Genomic DNA, 14,478 nt, shown 5'->3' with positions numbered 1-14,478 from the left:
TGATGCCAGAGCCAGTAACAAGACAGCTTTAAGAGAGGTGAACTTCAGGCACGCCTCCTCCAGTGTTTGGAACAAAGAACGTTTAAGTCCCTCCAGAACCACCACCAGATCGCACAGTGGTACCAGTGGTCTGGACACGGAGAGGAGCCTGTGTGCTCCATTCGCAGCGGGAGCTGCCAGGGACAAGCACACAGCAGCTAGTAAATCTCCACCAGCCAGTGGAGCCAACAGCCAGTGTTGTGATGCATGACCGGCCAAAGTGGAGCCACCAGAATCAGCGTGTGGCGGCATTCCCTCACCCTGGACAGGGAGGGGGGAATCAGAGCCAACGTGTAAAGAAGCACGCGCAGCCAATCGTGCGCTAGTGTCTACGCCGAGGAGAGCCTGTGTGCTGCGCAGGGAGAAGAATATTGCGTACTGCATGTTTTCTTCCCCTGCAAACAGGTCCAACTCGGCTCGTCCGTAAACCAGCACGCCCCTGGATAACAGGTCAGCTCCTACGCTCATGATCCCCGAGACATGCGTCACTCTCAGCAAGATGAGACTCCCAACACTCCACAGGATCAGTTTGTGTACCAGTGAAAGCAACTGACGTGAGTGCAACCCGCCCTGACAGTTGATGTACGCCACTGTCATGGTGTTGTCTGTCCTCACCAGGACATGATGTCCCCTGAGATATAGAAGAGAATGAATCAGTGAGAGGAACACCTCTGACAGTTCCAAGTAATTTATATGAGAGCGCTGGAGGATTCTGAGTGCGCTGGAGGACTCCACAGATGCCAGCCTGTCAGGCTGACATCTGTGGAAATCACCTTCCTGGACGTAACAACGCCTTCCAGCAGGAATCCCGAGGCACGCCAGTTATGCAGAGCTGTGTCCCACTCCGGCATAACCAAGACCCCCCGTGCGCCATGACGCACAGGATTGAGTCCATGTGAGGCCACCCACAGTTGAAAATTTTTCATGTAAATGGTAAATGGAATTGATTTTATATAGCGCCTTATCACCACACTGAAGCAGTCTCAAAGCGCTTTACATATCAGCTCATTCACCCAATCACTCTCACATTCACACACCAGTGGGACAGGACTGCCATGCAAGGCGCTAGTCGACCACTGGGAGCAACTTAGGGTTCAGTGTCTTGCCCAAGGACACTTCGACACATAGTCAGATACTGGGATCGAACCCCCAACCTCTCGATCAGAAGACGACCCACTACCACCTGAGCCATGGTCGCCCATGAAGGCGACCAAGGCGAATCACAAGGATGGCCGAAGCCATCAACTCGAGTAAATTAAGACATAATCTCAACTCAACGAGGAAATATTTAAGGTCGACAGATGTGAACCAATCGTCCTGTCGCAACAGACGCAGTAGGGATGAAAGTATCTGGAGTAGAACCCCTCCCGAGACCGAGCGGGAGGAATCACTGAGATTCTTCCCCTGCACAGCAGGGAGGTAATCTTCTCCTGAAACATGCGAGCCGACTCCTTGGGCCTGACAATGAATTATGCCGGCGAAACGGGGAGACGCGAGAGATGCAAATTGCAGCCTGTAACCCTGTGATGTTGTCCGTAACACTCATGGCGGAGCCACGAAAGCTCTCGATCCCTCCATCCTCTGGGAGAGAGAGGTTGAGCGCTCTGGTCCACCCATTGAGAGAGGAGTCATACGCAGCGCGATGGTTCCCTCTCCCGGAGGCAGATTGTAAGCAACCAGAGAGGATAATGTGGCATGACGGAGGCCCTCCTCGTGGCAGCGGGTCGTACGTTACCAGAGGGTTCGTTTGCAGCGCGGTGGAGCCCTCTGCCGGTGGCCGCTCGACCAACAACAGAGAGACCTCTTGCACAGTGGAGGAGCCCCCTGTTGGTGGGACAGAACAAAATCCCCCGGGGCAAACATACACTGCTCTCTACAGGGGACAGAGTGATAAAGGGGAAACCGCCATTCCCTACCAGGAGGGGGCCGGAGCCTCCCTTTGAGTGGGAATAACGGGACACATCACCAATCTGCTTATTGTGGCAGACGTTGCTTTCACATGATGTGCCTCATCGTCTCTCTTTTTCTCCTCACAGCGCCACTGCTTAGAAGATAAAGCAGATCAGAAAATCCCCTGAGGAACAACAGGGGCATCCAGGATGTTGCATTTTTCTGCATCAGAGGGTGAGGTGAGGTCAAGCCAGAGGGCTTGCTCCTGAACAACCATGTTGCTCATCACCGTTCCCTTAGCCTGCACGGAGCAGCGTTGGGTGCGTCGGCAACTGTAGATATTTCCTCCATTGTCGCAGGGTCCTGAGACAGACCAAAATTCTCACAGAGTTCAGCCTGGTAGGCAGCGAGGAGAGACATGACATTCAGCGCCCTGACTGAGAGAGCAGATGCCTACCAGACAGGTCTGATTGGAGACGGTCTGCTCTGGATGGCATCACGGACAAGGGGACACTGCAGGCTGTCATGGGAGCAGGTGAGCCGCAACAAGGGGCTCCACCGGCGGCATACTAAGCAGTCCGAGGCTCTCCATTGCCTCACAGTCGAGGGATGAGGCACCTGACACAGGGGTTTCCCAGTGAACGGACTGTCCTTCCAGGGATGTGCTACTTCAACAAATAGCTCAGGATAAACAGGAAGGATTTGTCTTGAAGCGCCCTTTGAAAAGGGGAGCTTCTTCCCTTTGGAGCGGGACCTGATGGTTTCAGTCACTACAATGTTTACATTGTTGCTAAAAAATGTGGCTATGATAAATCCAGAGAGTCCAACCTTCTTGTACTCCTTTGTTAGGAACACTGACCTGTTTATCTGTTTAAAGTTGCATTTATAACACATACCTTTAACTGCATTCTCGCACGATTAAATAAATATCATTTATTGTGACGTCACAGTCGTCCAACCGGAGTGCTCCGTGGCACACTCAAAACGCAACCGGTGGGGATTACTGGACGGCGGACAGCGGAGCAAAACCTAATCGTTGCCGTGGCGCAGCGGAGACGTATCCAGTGGAAACCCCGGGTCAGTGAACAACAATGCCATATGTCACGCAAAATTTGCGGTTGCCCTCATTTGGAGACATGATTTGTGCTCTGGTTGAATTATGAAGTCCAGTCAAAGCATGATGATTTTATAAAAAAGGATTTATTATAAACTAAATGAAAAACAGTACAAAAAAAGGTCTTCCATCCTGTAGGAAGGATGGAAGCAACTAACTGGAAAGTTCCACAGCTTAAACTTTATACAGATAGAGAAAAGTCCCACCCTGATGAGAGGAAAAGGAGGGGGTCAGATGCCCCCAACAGTGAAGACGTTGGAGCAATTATATCTGTATTGATAATGTGTGTGTGTGTGTGTGTGTATGTGTGTGTGTGTGATGTGATGTGAATGTGAGTGAGTATGTGTGTATCTGCATGTGAGTCCACATGTGAGTTTGAGTTTGGCCTTGGTCAGATGCACCTTATCTGCGTGCGTAGGTGAAAGAATGTGAGTCGGCGATCTAAACTTTGTGAAAGGCATAAAACAAGAATTATCAGAGCTTTGGTATGAGACCTTCAGCAGAGACTGTTTGTTGTTGGCACTGTGAATACAGCACAATCTGTCTGTACTGCGGGTAATCTATTCTAACATGACTCAGCAAAGGAGCAAGTCTCTGTTCAAAAGTACAATGATATAATGCAGTCATTGTGTATAAACACATGACAAGTTGTACACATGAAAACACATTTGATGATATGATGATTAATATAATAATTGCCATAACACATATAAAAAAAAATGGTGTTTGCGGATAGGTCACTATATTTGTTTTAAGCTGATTAGCTACCTTTGCAGGAAGAAAGGCGTTATCACAATTTCTATGGTTAGGAATACAAATAAGCCCCTTTTACCACAGATTTGAGCTTTTTCTGCACATTAGCTGTGCGCTGATTCCTTACCAAATAGCTTTCTTTTCACAGCATAGCAACATATTTATTGTTTTAATCCAATTTAGGGTTCTTTAAAAAGAAGAAATAAAGGCCTTATTCACATCTAATCTCAAGTAAATACAGCACAGCCTGAAGCTTTACCTTGGAAGCCACTCAGTAGAAGGAACAAAACCAGTTTGACAACCTGAGGGAAAATATTGGGAGCAGATGAAGGCACCGAGGAATCAACCCAAGAAAATGAAAAAAGATTTGTTGTCCAATTTTAAATTGTATAGTTCCTTATTTTGGGGCTATGTATGAGGCTAGTGGAATGCATGGCATCACAATGAGGGAGATGTCAGTTTTACTGGATCCGAGAATGTTTCTCACAAGCGGGAAATGAACTATAAAGACTCAGTGGAGCAGTGGCATAAACCAATTGTTTTTGTTGTTTTGCATCAAAAAGGTCTTCCCAATAATCACAATAACAAACGCTTCTCCTGTTAAAAAGTCATGGATTTTATGTGCAGCTCAGGAGGAAACCATATATATTAATTAAAAAAATGGAGAGCATCATTAATGACTTGACTATGTATCAAGTGGGATCCATTATTTAACTTACATCTTTACAAGGCTTTAACCAAAAATGTCTTGCAATACTGTCCGGATATAACATCCACGTGATTTAACTGTAGTGTCAGAGGAAATAGTGCTTGATCTGTTATTGATGAATGTAAAAACTACAGGGGAAAACATGTTCTATCTTGCTTCTATGAAAAATATTTGAACTTTAGAATCTGAGATAGCCTGTACCCCACAGGGAGCACAAAAAATGTGGAAGCTAATTAAGTAATCCTAATCTTGTTTATTTCATCAGGGGACAGTGGGTGAATGATCTCAGCAATATAAAGGTAATTGTAAGCAGATAATTCCAAAATCCCTTTACTTTGCAGCTTTGTGGTCTCGTCACCAAGACAAAAAAAAGAGATGAGACAAAACAAATCTATTTTCTATAAAAAAAATCATTCCTGGATTTTTGATGCATTTAATCATCATAATTACTTAGTTTAAGATACATATTTCACTGTGAAAATGTATAGGTATGAAGGTAATAGCACCTTAAATTCAAGCAATGCTGCTGAGACTGTGAGAAAAAATGCTAAGCTATAAATCAGATGTTGTTTCTCACGCAATTTTTTTAACCGATGCTTATCTTTTCTTTGGGTTCGCTTGCAGAGCATTTCTTCCAAGCTCATTGCACTGTTCCCAGTGAGAACCCGCAAATGATTTCTTTCTAAGTCTGTTCATCAGCCATAACCGTCGGCTCAGGTTCCACCGCTCTACGTGGGTAATGGCACCCCATGGATCATGGATCTCTATCTAGGCCAGCAACTTACATTTGGGCCACATAAAGTCACAATTGTGTATCTTGCTTGTTGGAAAGCCTGGGGTGTGAAAAAGCTTTGACTCCTGTTGTGTCAGTTTGATGATTGCAAACTTGAGCTGAGTGCATGCGTGCACATGCGTATTCGACATGCTGAGAATAAAACATCTACCATTTCCAATTCGTTCATGTAATCCCATAAGGACATCAACGACTAACCGTTCTCACTGCACTTTTCCTGTTACATGTCTTGTACCCAAAGTCAGTTTGGAGAGCCACCAGCATCCCTGATCCCAATTCACACCATAGCGATGGACAAATTCACATGAAGCTTTTCTTATGATGGAGACTGATATTTAGACATAATGTACATATAGTGTACAATGTGGCCTAGTAATTAAGGACGCTGGGCTTGTAATTGGAGGGTTGCCGGTTCAAGCCTCACCTGGGCCATCACTGTGGGATGTTGAGCAAGTCCCTTAACCTCGAACTAATCATACATTCTGGATAAGCTACTATAATGAAGTGATTCTAATTTGTATTGAAACATTTGTGAAAACTTGCACTTCTTGCATTTGATTTCAAACAGGTGGCATACACATTTATTTTTCACTCTTTCATGCATCCCTTCAGTTTTTCTACCACTTGTCTCTGTTTTGATGAATTCATGTTGGGTGTGGGATACATATGTATGTGTATATACGTATATATGCATATGTGTGTATCCATAAAATGAAGAGTCCGTCCTTAAGACTGCTCTACTGTAGAGTGTCTTGAGATACCATTGGTTATGATTTGGCGCTATACAAATAAAAGATTGATTGATTGAGATTGATGTGCCTATCACCAGCTCATATTGGACATACGGATATAAGGTATGATAAAAGTTTGTCGGAATAAAAAGTTAATCAGTATAAAAGTGCATGGTGTAATATATATATATATATATATATATATATATATATATATATATATATATATATATATATATATAAGCAAACAACACTTCTTTGTGAAAACAGTTAATCTCACACCACTAAGAATCTAGTATACGTCAGTAGTCAAAAGAAACCTAAGGAGAATAAAAAACAACACCTTAATAGAAAAAGAGTAGAAAGCCACATCAAAACAGATAGAATGATCTAAGTCTCCTCTGAAAAGATAAAATATCTAAAGCATCCAGCAGATCATTTATTCTTTTGTTTGTACCAGGCCATGACAGTTCATACAAAAAGCTACATGACAGAAAGCACAAAAAAAAAAAAAAGCGGCACATGAGCTATCCCATGAACACACAACAAATACTGAGACAGAGAGTGATGTGTCCATTGTAAGTGAATTCTGCTTGTGTCACACTAATTTTAGTGAATTCAATACTACGGGTTTACTTTTAGTTTTAATGTGATGAAAAGTGTAAAACAAAAGTGAACGAATTCAAGATCTTAAAGTTCACTTTTAAGGGTTTCTTCTCCCCTAGACTGCAGTGGATTTTTACATGAAAAGCAATGTAACAGGAAGTATGTGGTAGTTTGCTTAAACATCTGACACACTTCAGTAGTGTATTGCCACACACGCATACTGTACTTGATAACCGGGACTGTAAACATTGAGCATGTATGTTCATTTATATTCTCGGTCAATTGAGCATTTCTCATCCCCGTCCTTTCTTTCCTCCTCGATGCTGTTCAGGACTCTCCAGGAGGACCTCTTAGCGCCCACCACATTCTTGTACGCCACAGAGAGCAGGTTGCGCTCATCAGTATATATATATATATATATATATATATATATATATTTTTTAATATATATTATAGTTTGGTTTCTTTCCTTCAGCCAAAGTTTTTACATTACACCTCACATTGTGGGATGCAACTACAGTGGACATATCTATGTTTGACATAGAAAGCTAGCATCATGTTTTAAGTCTGTAAATGCATGGGACAATTTAAACAGGGATTGCAAAGTATAACTTTTAGTTTCTTTGTTAGTCTGTGGAATCCTGACACTGAAATTAATTTGAGACTTATATGGTTTGCTGTCTTTTACATTGTTGCAAAAGCCACTCCAAGAAAGAGAACTTTCCGGGCTTAAATGAACCTGTATTGGAACTGAGTGTGGTTCTAACCAGCTCAACATAATCCCTAGTCCACATGTATTTCTAAAATTTATTTTTCTAATTATAGACTGCTATAATATGCCATGAGATGATTATTTTTTGTGTCAAATGGTGTTATCAAACTACCATAATTTAAACTGTATATTAGTTTTTGTCTTTTCCCTGCATAATTGCATTAATTTGAGGGGCTGAAAAAACGAAATCAAGCTGTTGAAGATTTATCAAGATTATTGTCTTATTGCATTGTATGATTTTAATTTAATGAATCATTAAAAATGCGTTCACAAGAGGGTCAAGCTGTTACTTCTGACATTTTAATAATTGCTATTTAAAAAGTCCACAGTTGACGATGCCTGTTAATGGCCTGAAGTAGATTCATGCTCCAGCTGATGGTTTTCAGTAAGTAAAAGTCAAGCCTGACACTGAGCAGCATGAAGAGAAGACTGCCACTAGAGGCTGCACTAGCAAAGACCCAGACACATGGATCAATAGTTGCAGAGAGAGAGAAAATAACGGCAGGGGAATCAGCGGCAAGACAGCAAAGGGGAGATGCAGGCAGCGATAGCATGCAGTTCTGCTCAGCAAGAAAGAGTGACAGAGTGACAAGATAGTGGAGGTATGCACTGCAGGATCTGAGGAAGAAAGAGAAAGCGTCTCAGCATCTCAGCTCACTACATGTTAGAGAGAGAGGGTGGAGAGAGAAGCACATTGCCCATCCTCAGATTTCCCTTCCCTCGCAGCTGTGTGAGGTAGAGTGAGAGGCAAAGAGGAGAGAGCACATCAGAGTGTCGTGGAATCAGCAGGAGCACATAGCACTTGGCCGGAGAGATCGATGCACTTACGCTGAGCCACACAGGGTGCTTCATCGTCTCTGCGCAACCCGCAGAAGGAACAGAGCTCCAGAGACTGGTCGAGGGAGTGAAATGAGCAAGAACAAAGATAACTGATCACAGGGCTTCACCACTGGACACCTGGACCAGGTGAGTTACCTTATTCTAATGGGCTGGAAATACTTTTTAATTCACGTTTATTGGACATTAGCTCAGGTGCATTCGTTTGTCCAACATGATTTAAATATACATTTGTAGGCTACTTAGTGCATTTAATGCATTTGAGACTATTTTGCATTTTCATTGTGCGTGTCATTTTTGCACTCCGATTTTTCCCCTACATGAACTGTGGTTTGCATTAAAGTCATCTTGATGGGGGACATACTGCATAACCTCAATGTCAATCAAATCTCCATCATGCTGAGCAGAGAGGAACACAACAATAGTTGCTAACAACTCCCTCGTGCTGCTTGCTAGGATTATTTGTGTTCACAGCTATTTTGTCAGGAAGGAAAACTACCATGACGGGTTAGAATGGTTGTAAATCAGCCATTGAAGGACATTATATGAGACATTTGTAATCGCCCCCACAGCTGTCACAAAACACAGATGTTTATACTTCTGGTTTGTGGTTTACGCAAATATATTTAGACACTTAGAAAAGAAATGTTGCTCTGCTGTTAAGCTGTTAAGAAGTGGACGTACAGAAAGTACGTCCACTTCCAGCCTGTGTTGTTAAAACCTGTGGCGGCTTTGACTGATGAATTCTCAATGGGACAAACAAGCAGATCTGAAAAATGTGAGAACTGATTTTTATTTTTGTTGTATTATTAATACATATCAATTTCGACCTCATCGTTCAGCTAACATGCTTGATACTGTGCATTTGGATGATGTTTTTTGCATGTTGCTTAGCATTTTTTGTGTATTTATTTAACAGTATAGTCTCACTTTTATCTTAAAGTGAAGGACATAGTGAAAGTTTGAATTCTGTCTTTGAAGCTTATGCTCAGTTGATCATAATCAATAGGAAAACCATGTGGAAAAAATGGTTATTCTTTTTTTGTGTGTGTTTGACTTGTCATTTGTCAAATGCCATTAGTTCTCCGCCTTTCCTGACAGCCATTAAAAAAAGCTTTTGGACCACTGCTTCAGGAGGCTAATTAACTGTCTTTCCTGCTCAGATAACTCAGCTGTGTGGACTTATTATGAAACATGGTGACATTTAGAAACGTGGTGTACACACGCTGAATCTTTCCCGTTGTATCCTCAAATTGGTTCCGGCGTGAAAATACCAAACCTTGTTCAATATATCCTATCATCCATCTTTATTTGTCCACATTCCACTTTTAGCTCCTTCTTCCTATAACACCTCTCTTTATCTCAATAGTGTTTATTGTCATATACCCAGTTTAGTTTAATGGTTTAATTTGCCTGAGCTTGCCATATGACATATTTGTCCATGGTTGTAATATGATAAATAATATTGAGCCTCTTGAAAGCATCGTTGATAAACGCAGGGTTCCAGTTGAAAGAAGAATAGTTTGACAGGAAAAAAGGCGGATACTGAGAGAATGAGGAGGAAAAAAATGATCAGGTATTTTTGATCTACTTTTTTTAAGAAGGAATTGTGTACTTGCAAAAGGTTATGTTTCAGTTTATTTTTCTTGGGATGTATTGCTTTTCACTTCCCTCCTTACCCATTTGGCAAGGTGTAACTAGCTTTTCATCCTTTTTCTCTTCCACCAGATGAACTTTGATCTTGTCTATACTTCTTCCTGGCCCTCTATCTTTTCATTACTCTATTGTTACTTTTCAGGAAAATGCACAAAGAAGTGTTGCCCCTACAATTTGCCTAAGTTTCCAAAACTATAAACTTAGGCAAAACACTTCAAACACACAATATAAGACAGACATTTTTCTATGGGATGGGTTCAGTAAAACATGCCTGTTTATTGAATTAAAAGGAAGAAAGAGAAAAAAAGGAGAGAAAAAAAATAATAATCAAATGATCGTGAAATTATGTACTTATCTCAGTATTATATTGTTGCCATCTGTTATTGTGTAAAAGTGCTCCACTTTAACAAGTAAATATGCCAGATTTCTAAAAACACAAATGGAGCACATTTTTGGCTTGAAATTATGGGTAATGAAACAACAAATGGCTGCTTCAGTTGTTCTCACATTTGTGTTTGTGCTTGAGAGGAATGTGTGTTTCATCTTTAAATTACTCATGCAAATTGTTTCTTTATACCACATAAGAAACAGGTGGTATTTGTTCAACTTTTTCTCCCCTTCCCTTTTTGTCTGTATTATCTCTTCAATTTCCTTGTCTGATGCCTTCCAAATGAGTTGCATTTATTTCAGTACCAGCGGGCAGCTGAGCCTATCGTCTGTGTGGTAATTAATAATTTACATAAAACTTAATTCTAGGGAAGTTTTATTTTCCTCTGCACCATTGTTAATTGTGTTAGCAAAGCTCTTGTCATTACTTATCGTTAGGAAGACAATTAAATATACACGTACCAAGCCCTCATTGTCAAAGACTTTTTTCATAGGATACAGCACAGAATTAAACAGTGGCAGAAAGAAGTATGACACAAACCACTTGTTCTTCTTCACTCCTGTTTGTTATCCTGGTTCATCTATTAAGAAATGTATGTTTTTGTCTTTTGATCGTGTCTTACTTCAGGCTAAGCTGAATATTGCTATACTATCATTAATCGTTGGACTATTTTGATTTACTTTAACCCACCTGCCTTGTATACAGTGTTTAAAAACTAGCTGTGAAAAACTGTAAGGTAGCTACAGCTGTAAATAAACTCTGGAAACCAGTGCCTGAAATTGCATTTTGTCAAAATTAGGGCTGGGCGATTAAGGCAAAAAACAAAACCATGATTAATTGAATCCTTTACCTTGATTTTGGTTATTGCACGATTATCTTACTCTCATCTCAGTTTATTCTGTAAATATTTATAAAAAATATTTTGCAAAGAACAAAGGTTTACATTCAATGGAAAGCAAAAATATGAACTTGTAGCACTTTGATGTGCAGCCAGAGACAACAATTGGCAGATTGTCTCTTCAAAGTAAAGCAAATGTCAAAAATAAACAGGAGTAGAAACACTGTTTTCTGAATGATGCCACTCTGTCATCCTTGGGCAATCTGCACAATATGCAAATTAAGACCCCGTCCACACGTAGCCGGGTATCTGCCAAAACAAATATATTTTTCTACGGTATGGTCTGTCACCCCCTGAACCGCTGGGGGTTGTGGCTAGTGCCCCACTGTGCCTGGAGAGTGGGGGCGTGCTGCTGTGCTCCACGAGGCTGGTGTGGGTTTCCGGCCGTGCTGCTTGGTGCGTCCCTGGGGCCTGCAGTGCCGCGTGCTCGTTTGTGCCATCTACCTTCTCCGGTGGCCTTCTGTATGGACAGGCCGTGCACACACAAGACAGTTCTCCTATATGAACGGGGTCTCAAACATTGTTAGGCAGGTGTGCAAAGCTATAATGTGCAATTAAGACCCCAATATAAAGTTGCCAACAACAGAGAGTGATATACTTGTTATAGCACGTTTATGCGGTTTTGTGTGGATGGAATTTTTTATTAAAACGATGATGTGTGGACATAACCTTTTTTTTAAAAGGATGAGGGTGGATATACGTTTGTAAAAAAAATACCCAGCTACGTGTGAAAAAGGCTTAGGGCTGCAATTACTGAAAATCATTTTTCCATCAATATCTCAATCAATCAATCAATCAATCTTTATTTGTATAGCGCCAAATCATAACCAATGGTATCTCAAGACACTTTACAGTAGAGCAGTCTTAAGGACGGACTCTTCATTTTATGGATACATACATATGCATATATACGTATATACACATACATATGTATCCCACACCCAACATGAATTCATCATGGCGGCAAGGAAAACCTTCTGTTAAGCAGCAGGAACCTTGTGTATCTCTGTCACTATGCATGATATCAAAATAATTTTGGTGTCGGTCCCGATGTTTTGATGGGCAAAGAATCAGATTAAGCCATTTCAGTAAAGATCACACCAATAGTTTTTGCTGAATAGGCATATTAAGGTAGTAACTACACATTGTATCAGAATAATTGGTGTTTATACAGATGTTTTTAGGGGTAAAATATGGGTAAAAAGTGAAGTATTTCAGTATTGATCACACCAATATTTTCTGCAAAATATGCAAATAAGGACTTGGTAAAAGCAGCCACTTCTCTGTTATTATCTGGTTCTGCCAGAGTGGCTCAAATATATTTGATGTGTCAGGATAGTCCTGTGCTTAAGATGAGATGAGATGAGTTTATTTGTCATTGCACATGTTACAGAGCAACGAAATCACATTTCAGTTTCATCCCGTCCAAGAAAACATGAAAAGACAATCATAAACATGGGAGCACAGGAGTGGGAGAACTGTGGTTTGCCACCAGGGCGGCGCCCCTTATTCAGATGAGAAATGGGATAACAAACGATGGGGAGGAAGAAGAGATAAAAAAAGGCAAAAACCAAACTAGGCCCTTGTAGAGAGGGGCAGAGTTTGGGATCATGAAAAAAAACTCTTCAGCAACATTGCGACAGAAACCCACAAATACAACATTCAATTCAATACAACAGCACGTTAGCACAGGGGATGGGTCTTTAGGATGGGTAGTTCGCAGGTCAGCCACAGTGTGGCGCTGCCCTTATGGCGCGCCTCCTACTGACCAACCGCTGGGAGGGAGGAGGGTTGGAGCCAGAAGAGACAGTGACAATATAGGATATGTAGTGATGTAGGGGGAGTGAAAGTGTTCGTTGAGATAAGCCTGTTTACTCAGACTCTGCTGCTGACTCTCACATAGAGATGACCTCGAGAGTTCGTTGGCAGAGCCGGGACCAGGTGTACATGAAAAGTGAGGGTAAGGTCAGAGCGTCTTATCAACATTCCGTCCTTGGAGAGTTTGGAGAGAAGAAAACAGACCACAGGCTGCTCATTCAGGGGGGGGGGCCGAATGAGAATAGAGAAGGTGTTTTGAGACGGGCTAGCCATAACATGGCTGCCAGCCCTACTGTTCCTGGTCAGTTCGATAAGTAATCCAATAGTGTGGCCATATCCTGTGAGACAAACTATCCTCCTCTTAAAGTTCCACGGTGGAATCCATCTGAGAGAGTTCAGAGAGTTTGGCTCCTTTCTTCGTTAACTGCGGCTTCCAATAGTGCTGCCAACGTAATCCAATTTTTTGCGATAATTCAGGAAAATGCCAGATCAATCAGCATAAGACCCGATATCATACATTCCAATCTGGTGATGGATGTCTTCCACATCCTCAGGACTTGTGAACTCTCCCATTTCCCGTCCTTCTAATAGAGAAATTTGACCAAAAGCGAAGAAAGACCAGATAATCAATTCCATGATTAGATTCAGGATTGGGATGCTGATAGAGGCTCCTGTTAGATTTGAACAAGACAAAACAAGACAAAAGAGCAGCAAGCAGGGAAAATTTGGGAGAGGGAAAAAAATAGCGTCCGTCTCCTCTGAGAGCAAGTGGTGAAGAACATGCTGGACTCAAAGTTGAGAGGTCGTGGGTTCAAACCTGCCTGCCACCTTGCTGTCTATTCACTTCACCAGCTTATCTGGCTTGTCCTCCCTGAGTACAGTTCTTATAAGGCAAGAACGGTTTCCTCCAGCAGTAGACGTAAAATTGCATTAACAGCTGAGCCTTGAGAGAATTTAAAACATGCCTGAAAAAAGGCCTTATCCAATCGATGCAAAATAAATTGTGATTATTATTATTATTATTATGATCTCTTCCAGGTAGAGCTGTAAGATGGAAGGGTGCTGCATCTTTTGTAAAGAAGATGGAAACAAGAAGGAACTTAGCGTCACAGGGGACTGACAAGATTATCAAGTTAACGGAGATCTGATGATCTCCATCATGATCTTCAAACTAGACTGTTGGCAGACAAACATTTAGAGGTGCTTTATCAAATAGCTTGTGTATCCACATATACTTCCAAATCTCACCTCAAGAGACACTAGTATAAACTGAGCCCATCAAAAGGTTCTGAAGAGACATCTGCAGGAAAACGTCTGTCGGTCCGATCGAAAACCTTCAACTTCTGGCAACATTGCCTTTTCTGCAGTGAGGAATGCCTTGATGTTGATCCTAAGCCTCCAGATCAGTGGCGCAGGGTTTTTCTTTGCAGGACAGTGGATCGTGGTGAGGGGAGAAAGACTTTTACTTTGCTTT

At 41.8% G+C, this 14,478-nt stretch overlaps 1 protein-coding gene across 5 annotated transcripts in view; it reads left to right on the top strand.

The window, feature by feature from the left end:
• Positions 1 to 7,902: 7,902 nt before the first annotated feature.
• The window catches only part of tnr (tenascin R (restrictin, janusin)), a 327,598-nt gene continuing 321,022 nt past the window's right edge, over positions 7,903 to 14,478 (top strand). For all 5 annotated transcript variants that reach the window (XM_028472320.1, XM_028472321.1, XM_028472322.1 and 2 more), the window contains exon 1: positions 7,903 to 8,373. The gene's annotated coding sequence lies outside the window, so the exon portion shown is untranslated. The remainder of the gene's footprint in view (positions 8,374 to 14,478) is intronic.

The sequence above is a fragment of the Gouania willdenowi genome, chromosome 17, assembly GCF_900634775.1.
Source record: "Gouania willdenowi chromosome 17, fGouWil2.1, whole genome shotgun sequence".
In the NCBI taxonomy this organism is placed as follows: Eukaryota; Metazoa; Chordata; class Actinopteri; order Blenniiformes; family Gobiesocidae; genus Gouania; species Gouania willdenowi.
Note: the sequence above shows the minus strand (reverse complement) of the source record. Positions and strands in the feature narration are given on the sequence as shown.